Here is a 23866-nt window from a genome sequence, read left to right on the forward strand (position 1 = left end):
CAATCCAGCAGGATGCAGCCTCACTCTCTGGGACTTACCTGGATGTGCTCTTAAGGGAAATGGGGTCCTGTGGCCCTATATCAATCTTGTCAAGGTTTCTAATCTGCAATAGTGGATCCCATTCATTGTTCCTTCCCTGCCTCTGTAGTCCTGCCTGCAGTGGTGATGGATTGATATGCTGACAATTATGATTTTATGACAATTTCCTTTGTTCTCTTTGTCCTGTTTAATTGGCTGCTTTTCTGTGAATCATCAGATGCCTCATGCTGATGATCTACCTCATTCATCCACATGATTTGTCTTTGTCTTACTTTTGTCCTGTTTAAGATGAATAAACCTGCCTCTTTAAGTCATGTTGAACTTGGCACTTCTTTTTAACCCTAGAACATAGTAAATGATCAACCCCCAAATCAGCAGTGTTTCTATATAACTACCACAAACATTCTTCAATAATTCCACTTAAAATACCATTTGAACGAATAAAATAGCTAGGAATTAATTTAAACCAGGAGTTGAGATATTTTTCATTGGAAATTGTAAAACATACTTTCTACATGGCAATATTCACTAATTATAATTATTGGTTACAAAAGAAAGAAATTCTAAGTAACTGAAATGATAGAAAGTCTATGTTTATGGGTAAGAAGGCACATGTGGTTAAGATGTCCAAAACTACCCAAAGTTGTCTGATAGATTATACAGATTCAAATAAATCCCTTTTAAAAATGTCTATCAACTTTTTGGCAAAATTAGAAACCCAATGCTCAAAGGTATATTAAATGACAAATTACCTCAGATAGCCAAAGCATTCTATAAAAAGGACAAATTTTTTTGACTGTAAAAATGTGGTTGACTAAACAGCAATAATAATCAAAATGATAAGGTACTAGAAATATGGAATAGAATTCAAAGTCTAAACAGACTTATACATGTATGAGCAATGGAATTTCCACAATGGGTCAAGTGTATTCAATGAGGAAAAAATTAGTTTCTTCAGCAATTTTCCTTGGACACCTGTATTTCCTTGTGAAAAAAAAAGAAGTGGACCCACAATTATCGGCTATTGGAGCATAAGCCAAATAACCAAATCACAGATCACATGGGGGAAATCTGATGTAAAGGCCTCTTTGAAGTGTGGAAAAGCCAAGTCGTCTCTTTGAGGACTAAGGTGCACTTGCCTCATAAGCAGGTGAACATTGGACCAAGAATATGGAAGAACACATAATTTAACAATTCATTTGAATTATTGTATTTATAAAAATTATTGAATATATCATGGATTTTCAGAAAAATGAACAAATCTGTCTTGGAAATATAGCTTAAATATTTCTTAGAAGCAAGGCAGGCAAATATTTCTAAGAAGACATCGTCACTTCATACACTTTGAACACTTTCTCAGAGGGCGCCTGTCTCTGGAGAAAGATGCCATACTTGGTAAAGGAGAAGGTCGTTGTTAAAGAAGAAGACCTGAACCAAAGGAATGAACCCCGTTTCTGCACCGATGCGCTCAAGCACAGCGGTGACTGCTGAGATGCCACGGGGCTGATTACCAGAGGCTATTTCTTTGTACAGAACAGGTCCTCGCTCTAAGTGAGAACCTATTCCACAACATGCTTTAGGCAAAATAATAGTCTCTTTCTCAGAGGATTATGATAAAGATTATATGGAATAAATATGTAAGCGCTTAGGACACTTTCTGGAATATAGAATGTGCTGAATAAACTGTGTGATTAGGAATACACTTATTCTCCAACAATTTATCAAGTTTATGATATGTGCAAGGGACATATGGGAAAAATGCATGTCTGTCTCTCAAAGATATTAGGATCTAGTAGTTACTTTGTCAGTGCTAAATCAATGTCAATCATGCCCATTTTGGTCGAACTTTATTAGCACAGGCCTAGTGAATCTAAAACTAAAGACATATTGTGAAAGGAGTTTAAATGACAGAAGACACGTGCGCACAGACAAGGAGATGCTTCATGAATGAATGTGACTGAGCAACGGGTCGACTCGGCAGAGGGAAGCAGGCAGGGCGTAATTTGTTACCTGGGTAGATAAAACTGTGAGGTAATCTTCAAAGCTGGTCCAAACACTTTAGACTCTTTGCGGTTCACTCTCCATTCTCCTGGAGAAATGAGCAAGGGCAACTTTCTAGTCACAGCACACGAATCACAAAAGAAAAGCCTCTTTGCGGTGATCTTCACTTAAAGAGAAAATTGGTATCAGGCACTGTGGCGTTCTAATCTGGCACAAAGAGCAGTTTGTGGGGTTAGCGTTTCAGGGGGCAGTGCACCTATGATGTCTTTTTTTTTTTAAGAGCAGGAAGCGTAGCAATGGCTATAACTGAGTTCTGACCGCACGGCATCATGTCAGACTCGGCCTGGTTTCACCTAAAGAGGAAGGATTTGAGTCTCCTGGGCCTTTGTAGCTTATCTTTGCCCCCTTTCCCCAGGTCTCTCTGGTCACCTCACCCTCACTTCTCATTCATCAAACTAGACTCGGTAATGGATAGACTGCCAGAGCACATCGCCCTCCCTCAAACCGGCGACTCCTCTCCCCCACGCCCCCACCACTGCTCACACTTGTCAGGTTCACCAGCCTTTTTCACTTCAGAGAGCCAGTCTTTGAGATGAGAATGGTGCAGTGTCGCACATCAGATCGCACAGATCCGATGGCGTCATCTCTCATTCCTTTACCACTTCAAATCAAACGCACTGCTGTGCTGTTGAGTGTGACACATATGGACCATGCGGGGCCGGGCAGGACTGCCCTGTGGGTCTCTGGTAGGAGACCTTTAACCCTTGACGGAAGTAGAAAGACTCAGTTTCTCCTAACACGCGGCGGTGATTTCAAATGGCTGACCTTGCTGTTAACGGCTCAGTGTGCAAACACTATATGATCCAATTTTGGAGCACAGAGCCATCTTTTTATCCCTGGACTACTATACTAAACTTTGGAATTGGTCTCCTCATTTCGTGTATTTCTTTTATAATTCTTCCTGAATGCTTTGCTACATAAAAAAAAAAATCTAGACAATGGCATTTTCACTGCTAACAAATTTCCAAAGTATTCCCATTTCCCACAGAACACTGTTCACATTTAACTTGTCCTGCAAGGCTTTCTGGAACCAGGTGACAAGCAGATGTGTCTTTAACTCTTGTCTTCTTGCTGCCCTTTTTTAAAAAGTCATTTTATTGGGGGCTTGTAGAACTCTTATCACATCCATATGTACATCCGTCGTGTCAAGCACATTTGCTCATTTGTTACCCTCATCAGTCTCAAAACATTTGTTCTCCACTTGAGCCCTTGGTATGAGCTCCTCATTTTTCCCCTCCCTTCGCATTCCCCCCTCCCCCATGAACCCTTGACAATTTATAAATTATTATGACTTTATCATATCTCACAATGCCAGATGTCTCCCGTCACTCAGCTTTCTGCCTTCTATTCCTCAGGGAGGAGGTTATATGTAGAACCTTGTAATCGTTTCCCCTTTTCTACCCCACCTTCCCTTCACCCTCCCAATATTGCCACTCTCACCAATGGTCCTGAAGGGATCATCTGTCCTGGATTCCCTGTGTTTCCACTTCCTATCTGTACCAGTGTACATCCTCTAGTCTAGCCAAATTTGTTAGGTAGAATTGGGATCATGGGGTGATGGGGGGAAGAAGCATTCAAGAACTAGAAGAAAGTTGTATGTTTCATTGTTGCTGCACTGTACCCTTACTGGCCTATCACCTTCCCACAATCCCTCTGCAAAGGGATGTCCAGTTGCCTACAGATGAATCATGGGGCCTCAATCTGCACTCTGCCTCATTCACTATGATAGAATTTTTGTTCTTTGATGCCTGATCCCTGATCCCTTCAACACCTCATGATCACACAGAAAGGTGTGCTTCTTCCATGTGGGCTTTGTAGCTTCTGGACTAGATGGCTGCTTGTTTACCTTTAAGCCTTTAAGATCTCAGCTGCTTTATCTCTTGATAGCCGGGCACCATCAGCCTTCTTTACCACACATGTTTATGCAAACATTTGTCTTCAGCATTCATATGGGGAAGGTGAGCACACAATGATATGATGTTTTGTTCTTTGATGTCTGATACTTGATCCCTTCGGCACCTCGTGATCACAAAGACCATGTGCTTCTTCCCTGTGCCCATTTTTAGAGACTTCAACTTACACATGGAACAAAGTGATCGCTTTTTTGAGCACATTCTCTCTCTCAAATGTTTAACCCTGGAAAATCTTCCTCTGGCATATTCACACATTACTTTATAAGAATAGTTTTCTTGGGACATATTTCCCATATTATACAATTCAATAGTTCAATCATATCAGGAAGAGTTTCACAATAATTACCACAAGCAATATTAGAACATCTTCTTCTTTTTTGTACTTCTTGCTATTAGCTCCTCAATTCCCCCAACTTCCCTTGCCACACTGCCCTCCCCCACCTCCTAAGGAACCACGAATTCAGTTACTGCCTCTATCGACTCACCTGTCCTGGAATTCAAAACAAATAAATAAAAATCCTAACAACAATAACAAAATAAAATAGAGAAAACCCACAACTGAAAAGAAAGAAGAAGACCTTACAAACTAGAAAAACCTTCAAATGAGTCAAAAGGGAAGTCAAATGATGAGGTGTTGCATTTTAAGCTAGCTGTTTCTTCAATAATCCACTTTCCAATCCAGTGTAGATGCTAGCAAGGCTGTTCACATCCTTGGTCTCTGTTGTCAGGGAATTCAGAGGAGGAGGCTTAATGTGTATGTCCTCTTCACCTTTTAAACAACTTCATTGATGCAACTTTTAAGTGGATCAAAAGGGTATCAACGAAGATGTTATATTTTAACCTAACAATGACACTGGTGGCATCGTGGTTACGCATTGGGCTGCTATCCATAAGGTCAGCCGTTCGAAACCACCTGCCTCCTCAGGAGAAAGATGGGAATTTCCACCCCCATAATCAGCTACAGTCTTGGAAACTCACAGGGACAGCTCTACCCTGTCCCACAGAGTCACTGCACCAACTCGGTAGTAGTGAGGTCTGTCTACTGCAAGCATCTCTACCACATTTTCTGTCTGATAAATAGACTAACTGCATCTGTTGGCCGAATTCACTGGAGGCTTCATCTGTGTCATTTACACATTCTTGGGAAGCAATCTTAAAAAGTAGATCTCTGAATCAGAACAGAAGACCCTCCTTTCACCGACCTGCCGTATGATTGTGCATATAACTTTTATGCCATCCAACACAGTCTAAATTGTGCTATAATCACTTGGGTAGCACCCTTAATTATGAGCTGCTTACAGTCCAAGAACGTGCTCTGTTTTTCAGTATTGTGTGTTCCCTCCACTTCTCCCTAGCTCTTAGCTCAGTGTCTTAAATGAAAAGCTGACTTCATATGCACCAAACGAATGAAGAAATAAACCAAGGATAATGAAAGGATTAGAATTATGAAAAATGCAGCAGCTTTACATTTGGGAAACGTTCATCAGCGTTCATGCTGACTCCTGGTGGCCCCGCAGCAGCAGAGTAGACCGCTCTGCAGGACTCTCAGGGCTGGGCCCTTTCAGAAGCAGACTGCCAAACGTGTCTCCAGAGACTTTTTGATTGGTTGCTAATCTCCAACCTTTCCATTGGAGTCCATCAAACATTACACCATTGTTGACACCCAGAGGCTTCAAAAGAGTGTCACTTAGTGTAGACTTGAACTCTGTCCTTTGATGACCAATGATTATGGGGCATAAAAGTGGATCATATAGGTGTGCTGTTGGTTAATCTAATGAAATTCAGGAATCATTTCAGCACTTTCAGACAAAAGACTAGGTGATCAATCATCATCAAGCTTATTTATCAAGAACAAAAAAAAAACCAACTCACTGCCATCAAGTCAATGATGACTCATATCGACCCCTGTGGGTTTCCAAGACTGTAACTGTTCAAGGAATAGAAAGACAAGCACATTTTCTGCTCTATAATATACCCTACTACACCTTGCTGTGGTGGTGGTTGGATGTGTCGAGTCGGTACGGATGCATCACAGCCCTTTGTACAACAGAACAAACCACTGCCGGATCCAGTGCCAGCCTCCTACTGATCCTTATGCTGCAGTCTGTTGTCACAGCCACTGTGTCCATCCATTTCCCTAATGATCTTCCTCTTTTGCAAGTGCCTTCTTCTCTACGAAGCATGATGGCTTTTTTTCAGGGACTGTTATCTCTTCTGATAGTGTGTCCAAAGTGCATGAGAATAGATCTCACTAGCCTCCCTTCTAAGGAGTATTTTGGTGGTACTTTTTTTAATGAATAATTTGTTTATTAATTTTAAGTTCTAACTGCAAAACTTTCAGCTAGTAGTTAGCAAAAGATACTTTGCTAATAGGTTGTGAATGACCCAAAGTAATATAACACATGCACGGATCTTTTAATTAACAACTGTTTTTTACAGCTTCTAAAGGCCACCTGTCTCTATAGCAACCCGTCTATGATGCGCTCGGCTGGGCTTTCTGGCAGAGTCCATGGTACTTTCAATATTCTTTACCAACACATGATTCTTGGTGACCCTTGTAAGACAGAGCAGAACTAGCCCATAGGGTTCCCAAGGTTTTAAATCTTTCTTCTGTGAAGTTAAAACCTACCTTTGGTTAAGCCTCCTGCTTAACCACTGCATTACCAGGGATTCTACTCTGGGGCACCCCAAACCCAAGGCCTAGTCTGACTCATAGCAATGCCATTTAGGGTTTCCAGTGCTGAAAATCTGCATGGGAGCAGATAACTTCATCTTCCTCCCATGGCGGGGCCAACCTCTTGTAGCAACTATTAGCAGTCCACCCCTTTCTCATCAGAGCCACCATGGCACCTGTGGTTTTGTATAATGATGAAGTCAGGCTTCTAAAGGTTTTTGTGGTGACTTAAGTGGTTCCAGGTTCCCCAGCTGATAAAATTTGAAAGCCATACTTTGTGTTAGTCTGGGTTTACTAGAGAAACAAATCCAGACACTCATATGTACAAGAAAGAGTTTTATATAAGAGATAAATTGTACATTAAGAAAACATCCCAGCCCATTCTATATCAAGTCCATAAGTCCGATATTATCCCTTATGTCCATACTGGTCCATAAATTTCTCTTTATATTCACACAACCATGCAGTGATGCTGAATGCAGGAAGATCACAGGCCAGTGGGTGGAAAGTCTTATGGATCCAATGGTGGTGGAAGCGTGTCAGCACTGGCATGGGTCTCCACATGGCTCCTCCAGCTCCGGGTCTCTGACTGCCATTAGTGTAGCTCCATGTGACTTGTCAACATGAATGTCTAGCAGAAAACGAGTGGAGGTCTGGCCTCCAGTGAGCTATTTATTTCCTTTGTATCTCCAAATCAGGTCATCAAGCTGCAACCTGATTGACAGGCTAACTTCCACCCCTTCACACTTAATAGTCTCAAGTTGACATCAGACTATGTATTACCACACCCTTTAATTTGAATGTGTTAGATAAATTTGAAAGGAAAACTATATAAAATTATGCCACCCTTGAATTTGCTGAATAGAGAAAGACTTATACATTGTATGACCTGATCACACTCATTGGATTCCGAGGTTACTGAAGGGAAGGGATGGAAGATTCAGAATCAGACCATTTAATTCCCATTCCAATGCTCTGTCACACCCAGAGGCGCAGTTAAGTTCTCAGCTGTTGACGGGAACATCTGTGGTTCAAACCCAGCAGCCATCCCATGGGAGGCAGGCTCTTTCCAAAAAGATTTATATCCTTGGCATCCCCATGGGGCAGTTCCACTCTGTTTTATAGGGCTTTGGTGAGTAGGAATTGAATATGTGGCAAGGAGATTTTATTTTTTAAGTTCTGAGACAAAAAAGCATCACTTGGAATTGAAGTCAAGTTCAGCCCTAATGACCTAAACCAACCTGGCCTCTATGCATTAATGAGGCACGTGAGGGTGGTAAGGAGCCCTGCTGGTATAGTGGTTAAATGTTGAACCGTGATTCAAAATCACCACCAGCTCCCTGGGAGAGAGACGGGGCTTTCAAGAGAGACTGGGCTTTCGACCATGTTAAACAGTTACAGTCTCAGAAAATCACAGGGGTCACTATGAGTCAGCATTGACTCCATGGCAGTGAGTTTCCATTTTTTTTTCCAGGTGGTCTATGAGGGGGGTACCTAAAATAACTGGAATCCTTTCAAAGCTATGTATTTAAAAAACTTTTTACAAAGCAACCTTATGACCTTTAAAGTACTCTCTATTACGCTTTATATGTTTGTCCAATCTGCTATTCCATTCTTGGAAACATTTTTCAAGCTCATCTGCTTGGATGGCTGACAGGACCTCCCTCTTTTTTTCCTTCACTTCTCCTATGTCATCAAACTGCTCTCCTTTTGTATTCTCCATTTGCAGAAACAAAAAGAAGTCACACTGAGCATGGTCAGGTGCATGGGGCAAGAGAGGCATGCCATTTTCTGCCAAAACGTGGTGCCCTGAGATGAATGTGTAAGCAGGTGCATTGTGGTGATGGCAAAATCAGTCCCCCGTCAGCCACAAATAAGGCCTTTTTGTCACACACTATTATGCAATCTTTTTAGAACCTCTAAATAGAAAGCTTGATTAACAGTCTGACCTGGTGGAATGAACTCCAAATGCACTACAAGTCAACATTTTCATCCGTTGGGAAGTTGACAGGTGTTCAGAATAAGGTTTGTCATCCATCGACATTACACCTTTTATGAAATGAGAAAATCACTCAAACATTTGAATTTTTCCCATAACGCTGTCCTTGTAAGCTGTGCTCAACATCCAACATCACAACAGTTTCTGCGGCATTTTTCCTGAGCAGGAAACAAAATTTCACAGACTCTAGCTGTTCTCTTAAATTGGTCATCATAACAAACAAGGATTTGAGTGAAACTGCTTTCACTAAAAAATTCACTGTGACCAAAGAGAACCTTCCCAGGGGGCGCCATCAGTTGCACTAACTCAGAGTGGGCTGCTTGATGCTTGCCAGTGGGGAGAAATGCATATTATGAAATATATACCCAGCAAAGCTTTTTATTTTCTTCATTTTGGGGGGAGTACCCTCTCATACAACACCCTTATTTTGATCACAACCCTGATCTGAGCTAAGGGGAATTTCCCTGAGGCGTGGTCTTACAAGAGCTAAAAGGAGAGAGACTTGATCAGAGAGAGACTTCACTATCACCTGGAATGCAGAGACTGGAGCAGAGCATGTCTTTTGGATTCAGGATTTCTGTGTTAAGAATCTTCTAAACTCAGGTGGAGATGGATGGGCTGACAGATGTTGAAAGGAAATGGGGAGTACCAAAGAAAGTCTTTTCCTAGACTTTTGGATGTCTAGTGTCCCGAACTGTGAAAGGATCCATTTCTAAACCCATGCACTGTACTGTTTCTGCTGTAGCAGCATTCAATCGCTGCTGGGAGAGGGCATCGGTGCAGAAGATGGGGGTGCAGCCCTTTACTCTGGCATAATGCCAATTTCATATCGGGAGTCGGTCACTGGAACTTCCCCATGTTGAATAAGTGAGGAGTGGGTTTATTAAAGTCATTTATATCTCAGATGATCTGAGACAATTGTTTTCTCCAATAAAGTAGAGAAGACGCAATGGAAAACGCTAACACAAACATTTCACTAACAAGATGTGGGGGGACCCTTAGTTATTCTTTATACCCCCATTGGATTAACTTTAAACAGCCACTCTCCTTTCTCCAGGTGACTTCTTGTGTTCTGCCAGATGTGGCCCCTGCTTCCTTTCCAAGCCGGTCTTGGACGAGTCTCCCCGTCCTCCTTCTGCTATAGTCACGTTGGAGCGCAGAGCCCTCTTTTCTCTCTGGTCTTTGCACTGAGCTCTTCCCGTGGGAAGACCTTATGCTCGTCCTCCAGGCTTGTTCACTTCATGGCAGCTGCAGCGACAGGAGATCCTGCAGCACTTACAAGCTGGTTGGTGGGAGTTCAGATGGGCTGTTAATGCAAGAATCATACTGAATGTCCAAAATGAGATACATGTAATAAAATAATGGCTTTACTAACGAGTTTTATATAATGATCACATGCTGAAATAATATTTTAGGTTGTTTGCAGTAAGTATAATGTGTTATTGACATTCTTCCTAGCTTCCTTTGACTTTTTGTAATAGGGCTAACAGAATTTAAATTACATATGTGACTTACATTTATGGTTCACTTTGTATTTCTAATAGTGTTCACCTAAGCATTAGCACACATATATCTTCTTAGAGAGTTAAATTTGTTAGAAGGCATTTTCTATTTCTTTGCATTGTCTGTTATTTTCACACCACCTAGGCACATATGAGGCATGAAATAAATATGTGTGGAAGGAGTGAATAAATGTAATTACATATCCAGTGGTTAAGAGCTTGGGCTCTGATATCAAGGTGCCTGGGTTTCAATTCCAGTTCTGGTATTGACTGACTGTTTGAATAGTCACTCCTAGGTGGTGGGGGAGATTAAATACGTTCTTAAATTTAAAGAGCTTAAAGCACTGCCAGAGCTATAGCAACTGTTCAATAAATATTTGCTATTGGTGAGTAGTAGAATTCCATTTTAAGGTACAAAAATGCTAATTCTTTGGTGATTGCTGGAGTTTTGCTTTTGCTCTCAGACTATGACTTCAAATGGCACCAATCTCTTTTCTGGCTTTTATAGATGTAAGTCAGTCCAAACTCAAACCTGAACTCACTGCCATCAAGTCCATGCTGACTCACAGGACCGTGTAGGACCAATCAGAGCTGCCCCTGTGGGTTTCTGAGACAGATTCCTGGGGATAGTAGAAAGCCTCATCTTTCTCCCATGGAAGGGCTGATGATTTCAAACTGCTGACCTTGCGTTTAACTGCCCAGCTCGTAGCCCTGCCCGACCAGGCTCTGATAGTTGATGTGAACCAAAAACTTAAATCAGTTTAAGACTTCCCTGGGCAATATTAAAGACAGATATGTGATTCGCCCCTAAAGATCCTAAACAATATTTGTCTTTAGACTCCAACTGTCATGTGCCAAATATGTAACATTTATGTGATTAAACGTTTGCTATTTATTTTTAGTTTTATTCGTAGTAATTACTCTGATGCTACATACATGGAGACTTCCAAAATTTCATGAAAAATTTTGATTCTTTTGATTTCACTTTTTCACAAACATTTTGAACCCCTGTTGCCTATGAATAAATTTAATTCTCACAGCGACGATAGAAGTAGACCTATTCATCACCATGCTTGCTTCCCAGATGAGAAACTGAGGTACAGAGGGGTTCATTACTGCCCCCAAGGTTGCACAGCTAAGAAGTGGAAGAGGTGGACGTCCACTTGGCAGCCGCGCTCCCAAGTCTACATTCTCCTCCTGCCAGCTGTGCTGTGTTCTCACCTCACATTTCATCCTATGGGACAGTAGAGATGGGTGAGCATTCAGCCTTGTAGTTGCTGTGATTAACTCAGAGATAGGAACTGGCTTCTGGTATTTATCAGTAACAGTACATTTTCTAAGAAAAATTGTTTTTCTGACTCCAAGTGTGAAATGGACCATCTAAAAGTAAATTTTCCTTTTAAAAGATATCTTCATAAACTATATAATCCTTACTTGGGCCATCACAGTCTCTGAGCTCCAGAGGACTTCCTCTTTAATTAGATTTAAAACAAAAATAAATTATCCTGTAATTCATGCCACATCAGGCCTAATCAAACTCAGTATTATTTGCTTCTCTCTTCCGATGCCCAGAACAATCGATCTTCTGCTGGTGACACTTACAATATTTAAATAAAACCAGGCCTAGTTTATGATGGAAGAAGCCATCATTTTTCATTAGAATGAGAATATAAATTTCCAGTACCAGGTTACTAACAAGTCTGAATGGTTCAATTCATTTTCTAGCAGGTCATGGCCAATACCCACTACAATCCTCTTAAAGAACCCACTTTGTCTGGATGACAAAGATGTGTGTTCTTCCCCTGACATGAAATAGAAAAATGCAGTACCTAAGACTTCTAAGTATTTTTACATTTTGGAGATTTGATTTTGTGACATTCAATTCTGCTTGAGGGTGAAAATGGGCAGCCAGGGATAAGGAAAGAACAGATCATTTCCAGTGAGTAAACTTAGACACATGGCAGAAGCGATCGAAACCTAGGAAAACCACTGGCCCAAGACTGCCTGGAGTAAAGGGAGACAACAGCACCAGTGTTTGAGGGACCCGCTTTGCTCTCTGCCCCAGTGCATAGAGCATCTCACTGACTTGTTTCAAGTAAGCACTTACATGCTGGGAGGGTTGGATTAGATCACTAGATCCTTTGTATTTTTTAAAAACTTTATGATGAATTGGGTGAAGCTGTAGAGAGATCGGGTTTCCATTTACCAATTCATGCACATTTGGTTTCACCTCATTGATTGCAATCCCCACAATGGAGCATAATTACTCTCACCTCCTCCCCATCTTTCCTGTTTCCACTCCTTTTGCTTTCCTGGCCCTTCTGAACTTTGTCTTTGGATAAATACTGCCTGACCCATTACCAATGATTGATTATTTGAAGCTGTGTGCACCTCACAAGTGTTACAATTCTATTGTAATTGATGCCTGCGTGGGGTGAGATTAAGATAAGTTTTACTTCTTTATGTATTTTTAACATTCAACAGCAGATAATGGCAATCATTAAATTTTAAGACATTTCTCAGAGTGGAAATTAAGGAATCATCATCATTCAAAGAGAGGATCACAGAGCAGCAGCAGTATCTGCAGGTCCTCAGTTCCTTTCTGAGATGTATTCTTTCTGCATCTACCTTTTCTTTCTTTCTTTTTTTTTTAACTCATTTTATTAGGGGCTCATACAAATCTTATCACCATCCATACATACATCAATTGTATAAAACACATTTGTACATTCATTGCCCTCCTGCATCTACCTTTTCGCAAAATCCGACCTGATTTATATTGTGTACTGTAATGTTTCACAAGTTCTAGATGACAATCTACCCAAAGACTTTATTTTCCCCATCCATTTTATCAGGGTTATAGAATTTCAAGTTGGATTCAGAAAAGGATCACTGGTAATTAGTGTCAGATGGATCTTAGCTGAAAGCAGAGGATACCAGACACATGGCAGTCCTTCTTATTAGGTGCCATTATCGTGGTTCCAGTCTTACTGACCCCATGTACAGCAGACAGAAAGAATGCACCTTGCTCACAATTGTTTGATCCCATTGTGGCACCCACTGAGTCAATCCATCTTATTGCAAGGTCTTCATCCTTTCAATGACCCTCGATGTTACCAAGCATGACACTCTTTCTCAGGAACTGCGATTCCTGATAATATGTCCCAAGTACATGAGATGAAATCTGGCCATCCTCTCTTCTAAGGAGCATTCTGATTATACTTCTTCAAAGACAGACTGTTCTTTTTCTCACAGTCCACAGTATATTCAGTATTCTTCACCAACATCATAATTCAAATGCATCAAAACTTCTTTAGATTTTTTCATTGTATAGCTTTCCCATGCATATGAAAATATTGAAAGTACCATGGCCTGGGGCATGTACACCTTCATCTTCAGAGTAACATCTTAGCTTTTTAATACTTTACAGAGATCTTTTGCATTTTATTGATAACAGAATGGTATTAAGTTATATGGGGCATAACAAATTCTGGGTAACATTGCAAAGACTAGGAATTCTTCATTGTGCTCATGTATACATAGACCAAGAGGCAGTCATTTGAACTGAATAAGAGGGTATTGCATGATTTAAAAATTTTAAAGGTGTGTTGCAGTTTTGCAACCTTTCTTCATATCTATTCAATTATCATACTAAGCAAATGAATTAAGGAAATGGACTGCATGAAGAGCACGGCATCAGGATTGGGAAGACTCATTAATAATCTGTGATATGCAGATGACACTATATTTCTTGGTGATAGTAAAGAGATTTTGAAGCAGTTAATGATGAAAAGCAGTTCAAATTATACCTCATTTCAAAAAAATCCCAACTGAACCAAGAAGCAACCTAAGTAGAGAAAACATTGAACTTTTCAAGGATTTAATTTTACTTAGATCAGCAATCATTGTTCGTGGAAGAAGCAGTCAAGGAAACATACTTTGTTGCATTGGACATGGGAATTTTAGAAAGCAAAATGCCAATTTGATGACTAAGGCACGAATGACCCAAACTACGGTGTATTCAGTCACCTCATATACCTGTGATAGCTGGACAACGAAAAAGGTCGGGTAAGAGAAATAAAACAACTTGCTTGGTAAAGTAGAGCATCAAGAAGAAAACTCCTAAAGGACTAGACAACGTACCTGCAACAGTGCTCTCAAACACACCTACTATTGTGAAGATGACAAGGAGCAAGCAACATTTTGTTCTATGATTCAAAAGGTCATTATGAGTTAAAACCAACTCAAAGGCAAGTAAGAACAACAAAAAAACTAAGGAACCTCACTGGTACAATGTAAGTACTGGCTACTGCCTGAAAGGTCAGCAGTTTGAATCCACCAGTTGCTTACAAGGAAAAGATATGACAATCCTATCCCATAAATATTACAGCATAGAAAACCTATGGGGAGTTCTAGTCTGTCCTTTAAGACCTTTAGAAGTAGGAATTAATTCTATGTCAGACAACAAAAAGGAACTCAGAGCTCATACTCTATTGAACCAGGGTCCTCAAACTTTTTAAACAGGGGCCAGTTCACTATCCCTCAGACTGTTGGAGGACCAGACTATAGTTAAAAAACAAAACAAAAAATTAGGAACAAATTCCTATGCATACTGGACAAGTCAGCTGCTAAGCAGGACAGGCAGTGGCAGCAAAAACACCCGGCAGGCTGGATAAATGTCCTCAGTGGGCCACATGTGGCCCACAGGCTGTAGTTTGAGGACCCCTGGTTCTATCAGTGATGGGACCATGAGTCAACATCAATATTTACAATTAAAACAAGGAAGAGCCATTCATATAACTCCTTTTTCTCAAAAGGTCTTGGGCTGTACTCCAATCCCATTAACTCAACCATGTCTATAGGGGAGGAGTCCCATTGGTGATAATCCCTAGCCAAGGCCCAGCTCCCTCCTGCAGATAAATAGATCCAGCCAGTTGGAAAGTCTCAGCATAGGAGAAACAGAGGAGCACTTGGAAACTGCCACAAGCAGGTCGGTGGAGGTGTTTCTATTTTGTTTTGAGAAAGGAATCACAGAGCCCCTCACCCTGCCAGTGGAAATGGAACATGCCATGTCTGGGTTCCCTGACAGCTTTCCCTACACAGACCAGGTAGCCTTCAGGAGCAGGTGCCCAGACTCGCCTGATCACCTTCTGAGCAGTAGCCCCCCACCCTACAGCATCTACTATAACAGCACATTTGCACCCTAGGACCATGCATGAGGAATGGAGACAGAACTCCACTGTTATAAGCACAATAATGGAAAGAGCGCCCTCTACCAAAATAGTACACAGGGTCTCTAAGGGACTCTCATAGATTCATTATACCTCTCACTAGCCCAGCCCTGATAACCTCCAGAAACTGTTCCCTCCACCTCAGACACCCAACTCCTTTTGGCATCCAAGTAAAATTGCATCTCCCATAACCCTCTTCTCCAGCTAATTAAAATTACTATACCCATGGGAAGGCTTCCTATAAGTAATATCACCACTTGAAACCTAGTCCAGAGCACCTAAACTCTAATTATCCCTCTCACCCAACTAACATTTCCTCCTCATCTATGCACAATATGTTTTGCTAGCATTTATCTGACCTCCCCTAAAGTAAAGAGCCAGCCCCCAAACCTACACATTCCAGAAGATAACACTCAATCATCAGCTCACTCAAGATGCTGTGCAAGCAACAGCCAACACCTGCAGCAAAACACCTGCCATAAAAAATCTAAAGGAAAAAATGTTCATTACTTAAGGGGACCCAAACATGTCAGTGTACACAGAAAAAGGAGCCCTTAAACTTCCAGTAAAAGAATGCTTGAGACCATTGCTTAGTGCCATTCAGGAAATTTGGGGATCAATCCTGAAAAAAATGAAAAAGAAAATAAAAATACTAGAATACTCACACTGAAGGGAAGTCCAGGAATTAAGGAATAAATAGCAGAGATGGATTAAAAGGGTAAAGGATATTGATAATAGAATGACAGAGATGGAGAACCATATCAGTGATCCTGAAGATAACCAGGCAGAATTCAGCAAACGAGAGAAACAGTCAAACAAAACAGCAAAAAAATCTGAAGAAAATCCAAGGAGGAAGTGGAACTCCATGCAACGGAACAATATTCAAGTTGTTGGGGTCCCAGAGCAGGAAGATAGCAATAAGCCTACCATTAAATTTTTAAGGTAATTCTTGGAAGAAAATTTCCCAATATCACAAGGAAGGGGATGATAACCATTCAGGAAGCAGAGAGATCATCAATTAGATCAACCCCTGCTGTCCTGAAAACACATCAAGACATAAACTGTGCAATCCCAAGGAAAGGAGAGAATCACAAGAGTAGCTAGCGAAATACAACAATCATGCATAAAGGTAAACAGATAAAAATGGGCTCAGACCTCTCTGCAGAGACCATGTGGGAAAAAAGAAACTGGAGCAACATATTCCAAAGCTGAGGACGACCACTGCAGCCCAAGAACACTTTATTCAGCAAAGCTCCCCATCAAGTTTGAAGGAAGTATTAAAATGTTCTCCAATAAGAAGTCATTTAGAGAATTTGTCAAAATGAAACCAGCATCACAAAAAATACTTTCCAGTTCTTTATGGGCAGAAAACCCACAACCACAGCACGCAAACATGAGACCACCACAGAATGTAACACCACCCAGAAACCAACACACTGAAGACAGTACCCAAACCATTACAGATCCAATGGAGGTACAAAGACAAGAATAAACTCCTCATGTGTGTGCACGGGCGCACACACACACACCATCCTATAAAGGGGAAGAAAAAATACTAAACACAAATAGTACAAGATGGCAGCAAACAATCTACATTTAGATTTAATTACACTGATAGTGAATGGTTTGAATGCATGTATTAAAAGACAAAGAGTAGCTCGCTGTATTTGACAACAAAATCCAATAATCTGCTGTCGTAAGAGGCAAAGCTCAAATTCATAGACAAAACTAGACTGAGAATCAAAGGATGACAAAATTTACCAAGCAAATAGCAATCAAAATATAGCAGGAGTGGCAATACTAATTTCAGACAAAATAGACCTCATAGTACATGACATAACAAAAGATAGGAATGGGCATTAATGCTCAAGGGATCAGTAGACCAAGAACCCATAAACATAATAAATATATGCACCCAATGAAAGATCCTCGAAATCCATCAGACAAATTCTCAAAGATAAGAAAATAGAAATCACTAGATCAACAATTTTAGTAGGTGGTTTTAATACACCACTCTCAACAAATGATAGATTAACAGGTTAAGAAAATCAATATAGAAAATGAAGATCTGGACAACACAATCAAACAACTTGATCTAGTAGACATTTTCATAGCTATCCATCCAACATCAAAAGAAGTCCACACTCTTCTCCAATGCCCATGGTTCATACTCAAAAATCAACCACATTCTTGGATACAAGGCAAGCTTGGAAAAATTCAAGCACATAGAAGTCATCAGACCATCTTCTCTGACCACAACACCATAAAGTTGGAAATTTACAATAGAAAGGAGAAAAAAACACAAAGTCAAACATCTGGAGACTTAATAATAGCATCTTAAAAACCAATGGCTATTAATCTAAATTAGAGAGGAAGTCAAGAAGTTTCTAGAAACCAATGAGAACGACACTACAGCCTCCCAAAACCTTTGGGACACAGCAAAGGCAGTTATAAGAGGTCACTTTATGGCAATAAATACACACAACATAAAACAAGGAGAGAAGTATAATCAATACCTTAACTCAGCACCTTCAACATCTAGAACAGAACTCAAAACATAATCCTTCTAACAGCAAAAGAAAAGAAATTATAAAAATCAGAGCAGAAATAATGAACTAGAAAGCAGCACAATAGAAAGAATCAAGAGGGCAAAAAGATGGGTTTTTGAAATGATGAACAAAATCAACAAACTTCTAGCAAACTTTAACAAAGGAAAAGATGGACCAGATGTCAATATCTAGAATTAGGAATAAAACAGGAGAAGTCACAACAGATCTCCAAATTAATTATGCAGTACTACGAAAAATTGTACTCCAACAAATTCATTTATTTGGAGAACATGGACAAGTACTGGAAAATCACTCAGTCCCATAATTAATGCATATGGACATTAAGAACTTAAATAGACCCATAGCAAAAGAATAAATGGAGAAGGTCATTAGAAACTCTCAACCCCAAAAGCACCATTCCAGATGGTTTCACAGGAGAATTTTACTAAGCATTCAGAGAAGAGCTGACACCAAGCCTACATAATTCTTTGCGAACATAGAAAGGGAGAGCAAACCCCCAAACTCATTCTATGAAACCCTCATAACCATGACACCCAAACTGGGCAAAGACCACACAAGACTAGAGCACTGCACACCAATATCTCTCATGGATATATGGGCACAATGGAATACTACCCTTCTCTTAAAAAAACAGCGAAAAAACCATAACACCTCAACTCGTGGAGGGATCTGGAAAGCATAATGCTGAGCGAAGTTAGACAAGTACACAAGGATAGATCCTTTGAGTCCACTGCACTAGCAGCAGCAGAATGGGCACAAGCTCAAGCTTGTGGGGCGTCCAGTCTTCTCATGGGGACCAGACAGCCTGGTAAAGAACCAGACCAGTGCCAATGAACCACACTTTATCTGCACCAGGTTAAGTATAGTGTAAGTCACTTCGCTGGAGGGCACCTCAGGACAGTTGGAATAAAATGGCTGGGAGTGAGGGTGGGGAGGATTCTGTCTGCAGTTGTGGCCATGCGGACCTCTGGTGAGGTCTCCCAGAGAAGGAGGCCCCCCTGTCAGAGGAATGAGGCTTACTCATTGGAGGAGCAGCCCAGGAGAGGGGAGAGGAACTCTGGTAGAGGAGGGAAGGGTCAAGTTTGGGGGAACACAGATACATATCTGTTGAGGGGTGGGGAGGGAGGGTGGACTGCTAGGTGGGAGTAGGAGAAAGAGGATGCTCTTAGGCTCATTAGGTAGGGAGGGTCTTTAGTGGCCAGCAGTGGGAGAACAGAGCTGACCTAGGGCATCTGGGGTAACCCGGGAACCCAGGCCAGGTGCTGCAAAACACTGGGATGCTCAGTCCTGACTTTTATGCTCCAGTGGCTACATGGATGAAACCCTCAATGGGAACTCTACTGGGTGAGCTGGATGGACTCTACCCCAGACACCCTTGTAACCAGAAACTTAAGCTGAAAAGCACATGGTGTCTGAGGTAGAAGAAAACAGCTGTACCAACAGCAGGGCCCTGTTGGTTCGAGAACAAACAAGGTATTGGTACAGCAATGCGTGGTATGCTGTATGAAGACATGTATTATCCCAGTACACCTGAGATGGGCATCCTGTTAATGTCTGCTTCTGCTCGTTTACATTAGAGTGTGGGGTCTCAGCATGTGCCGCCATTGGGGCTTGCCCTTATGAAGCTGTGTGTTTGTTTGATTACTTTTCAGAAAATGAACCCTAGGGATGTTGAATCTACAAGGAAAGAAAATATAACAAGGGTTTGGGGGAAGGGGGCTATTGCGGTGGGAAAGACAAGAGGAAGGTGATCTCAAGAAGTCTGGGAAGGAAAAGTATGTTTTGGAAAACATATGAGTATACAAGATATTGTACAATTAGATTTGACACAATTAAACTGTGCAATGATGTGACATATGTATTGGCTCCCAAAGTACAGTAAATTAATTAAAAAATAAGTAAAGGCAAAGATCCAGGAATGAGTTTTGGGCTCACACTTAATCCAAGCCCCAATTTAAGAAAAATCAGTTCTTAAATCATAGCCCTGCTTGATACTCATGTTCATGGAATGATCACTGAACACAAGGGTGCCACAACCAAGTGTGGTGAAGAAAGCAGATGGTACCCCAGTTATCAAGTAGAATAGCGCTGGGGTCTTAAAGTCATATTCAGACAAGCAGCCATCGAAGTGAGGAGACGACTAAGAAGTCTACACTGAAGAAGCACGCCAGCTTGTGTGGTCCAAAGATGACAAAACACGAACACGGTGAGGAGAAAAGCATCAGAGTAAACATTATGAGCACCCAATGGGTGGTGGGCTGTTGGTAAGAGCCCAAGCCCATCTGCAAAGTATCTGGTCAGATTGAGCCATTGGCAGATCCCTTCCCGCCACACGCCAGAGTCTCTATCAGCCTCACTACCAAGCGAAGACCACTGCATCCTGATGCTGATGGATAGAACTCGACACTTGGCCAGTTGACCACCCTATCGTTGTGACGTAAATTTGTTTGGGTGCAAGTATGTCTTACTGGTTCCATGACAGAAATTTATTCCTTCCTGGATTTTGGATTATTGTTGGTGGTTTTTCCTTTGTATGCATTATGATTTTTGTCTGTATACTATTATGTTTTTATTCTTACCACCTTAGTGCGATTTTGTCTTTGATTGTTTTCCGGTTGGTATCCCAGCTGTGAAGCACAGGAGGAGTGGATGCATAATGAAAATAATGGATACAAGGGGATATAGGGGCCACGGGGGTGGGGCGAGGTAGATAGGGAGGGAAAGGGGGTTTGAGGAGTAACAAATGAAGGTAGGAGGGAGGAGGGAGTACGAGAAAGGATTGTGATTGTGTAAATCATCTTAAAGGCGATTTAGCTGAGGGTGGGGGGGATGCTCTAAAATTGATGTGGGGCTAATTGTACAATTCTCCGTGATATGATTGAATGATTGAACCACTGAATGATATGATATGTAAGTTTCTTGCCAATAAAACTGTTGGAAAAAATAAAAAATAATAATTTTAAAGATCCTTTTCCTTGTGATAGCCATGCTGTCCTCAGAAGGGAGGGATAGTATTTCCCAGAATAACAAGCCCAGACTATTTCAAATGGAACCCCGTCCTGACTCTGGCTTGTCTGTGTTCTGAATGCCCGCACCGCAGAGCGGAGGGAACTGTGTCCGTCTGCTGGTGCTGCTGCTCCCAGTGAGCATCGCTGTCGAGGTGCGGGTTTCACTTCTCTGAACCCTTGGTTCTTGTGTCCATTAACATCTCTGTAAAGGGTTAGTTAATGTTAATGCTGAAAGTGCCCCAGTAGTGAATGTTCAAATGAGAATAACAGATTAATTGAAAACAGACCCAAAACAAAATTATTAAAAAGTTGGCTTAGAATTGAAATGTGTAGGCCTTCAGAGGTTTGCTCTAACATCAATTGCCTGCAGAATAGTCCTGATTGGTAGCCCCAGATATGACCTTGATAATAATAGAATCTCATAGGGATTAAAAGGAATAGGTGAGATCATATAGCTTTGGTATAGGGGAGGTATTAGTAGTTCTAATTTATTTTTTTTACTAATTCTTTTATTAATTAGCTGGTGCATAGTTTAGCTTCCTGAGTTAGGCTTCCTTGGTTATTAAAAAAAAAAAAAGGAGAGGAGAGGAGAGGAGGGGAGGGGAGATGAGAGGAGAGTACGCTAGCTAACTTTAAAATCACCACTCAGGTCTGTTTCCAGGGTTCTTAGCTGTGGGTCCAGGTTTTATTAAGGATAAGAGAAGCATTAGTTGGCAGGACTAACAATAGCTAATAATTGTATGCATAATACAATAATGTATCATTGAGGTGGAAAAGAAAACCATTTTAAACTGTTTTGGCTCACAGATAAGAGCAATCTTTACTAAAAGCCTATTCCAAATTGTTCATTTTATTATCACTGCATACAGAGTCCTCTGGGTTAATGTTAACTGGATATCTTGTTAAACCCATCCCAGTGAATAGATATGCACGTGCTGAATCACCACTTCCAGAAAAAGGGTCCTAAAATAACACTAAGAAACGGACACTGAAACAGCAGGGCCGCGCTGTAAGTTTCCTGAGCCAGGAGTCTCCTAGCAGACCATTGCAGTTCAGCCACAGGAGGCTGAATCACAGCCAACAGCTCGTTATCCTGAGGAAGGAGGAGGTTTGAACTGAGATAACTCTCTGCCGCTCAGGAGTCTTTGAGGACCTAATGAACCCCCACGTGGCTCAGTTAGTAGATGCTTTCATTTGTGTAGTGACAGGTTGTGTATGTGGATCTAATAAAATCATGCCCCTCTGAAGTCAGGATAGAAAGTCTTGAAATGTCTATCATCCATGGCTATTAATGATAACAAAGGGTGGGAAACTCATATCCGAGCTGAAGCGGAAATGTGAGCCGGCATGGTCGTGATGGGGTACTAGCCATCATGATATTTTTGTTCTGGGATAGCGGTCCATCTGAAACTCTGCTGGCTTGTATTATTTGAATGGAGGATTTCCATTCGCATTTGAAGGAAGATTTTCCCAGTTTCTAATTCTCCCACTCCCACTCAATCTGGACCCTTCAGGAACTGGTAAAACAAATAGTATGAAAAGAGCAAATCCCTATTGAGATTCAGATGCTACATGACCAGCAATGTAAAATTACAAATTAGACCTCTGGGTACTCTTGAGCTAGGGAAACCTTCTTTAATTTAATTATCTTAACAGAGAAGAATTTGATTATGCTAAGGGGAAAATGAGAATAGTTAGAAAATGTCTATAGATTGATGCTGTCCAATAGGAGTTTCTGAGATAATGGAAATATTCTAGATCTTTGTTCTGTCCAAGGAGGTAATCACTGGCTCTCTGTAGCTACTGGGCACTAGAGACAAGACTAGCATGAGATAAATAGATTTAAAATTTTACTTAATATTAATTAATATAACTATTTAGCCACCATATTTGGACGTTGTCACATTTAGCAAATAACTGTAACTGAAGCACACAACCATGATTTCAACTGGCTTGTTTGAGAAAAATGTTTATATTTTTGTTTTCCAAAATTTCCATTGACCAGTCCCTAGCAAACCAGCCCCATGAAAATTGAAGGATAGGTGATGTGTGTGTGTGTGTGTGTGTGTGTGTGTGTGTGTGTGTGTGGCTTATCTAGCCATCATTCTCCCTCGTTGGCCCAGTCAATGCCTTCTCACTTTTTTCTACCTATCAAGCCTCACTATAAATCCCATTTTCCCTCTGTTTTGCTTCACTACGTATAAACAGACTATTAGCAGATATAAAGTCCTTGAGGGAATTTTTTGCTGGGACTACTAAGGACCAAACAATGACTTTGAACCCCCAAAGTCAGTGCTTCTTACAGTATTGTTTGAGAACATCTACTATTGGAGCTGGCGAAAGATGCGTGTGAAAATTCAGACCTCTGGCCTTCGTCTTACACACTCTGATTGATAAGTATCAGCATGAGGGAACCCGCAGAGTGGGTAAGAGCACAGCTTCATGAACCAGACTACTTTGGTTTGAATTCCAGTTCTAACCATCGCTGAAGCATCACCTGGAGCAATTGAAGAAATCTCCTTTTGCCTCCATTTCCTCTCCTGTGAATGAGGGTAATCACATCACTTAACCTCTTCGTTGCTGTGAAGAACAGATCACTTGCCATATGTCGTGCATAAAAAGAGTAACCGATACACATGGAAAACGCAATTCCCTGTCATTGCTAAATACCCTGAACAAGCAACTGGAAGGATTCTCATCCCTCGTTAAATCTGAGAACTCCTGTTAAATAAAACAGTGGAAAAATTAGAAGTGACAACTCTTATTCTGTGTTCCCATGTGTTTAGCCAAATAATAAGATGATCATAATCATCCAGAGTTAAACAGGTAGAGAAAACAAATGTGCAAACTGTGTTAGAGTTTACACACG

This window comes from Tenrec ecaudatus, chromosome 13, assembly GCF_050624435.1.
Source record: "Tenrec ecaudatus isolate mTenEca1 chromosome 13, mTenEca1.hap1, whole genome shotgun sequence".
NCBI lineage: Eukaryota > Metazoa > Chordata > Mammalia > Afrosoricida > Tenrecidae > Tenrec > Tenrec ecaudatus.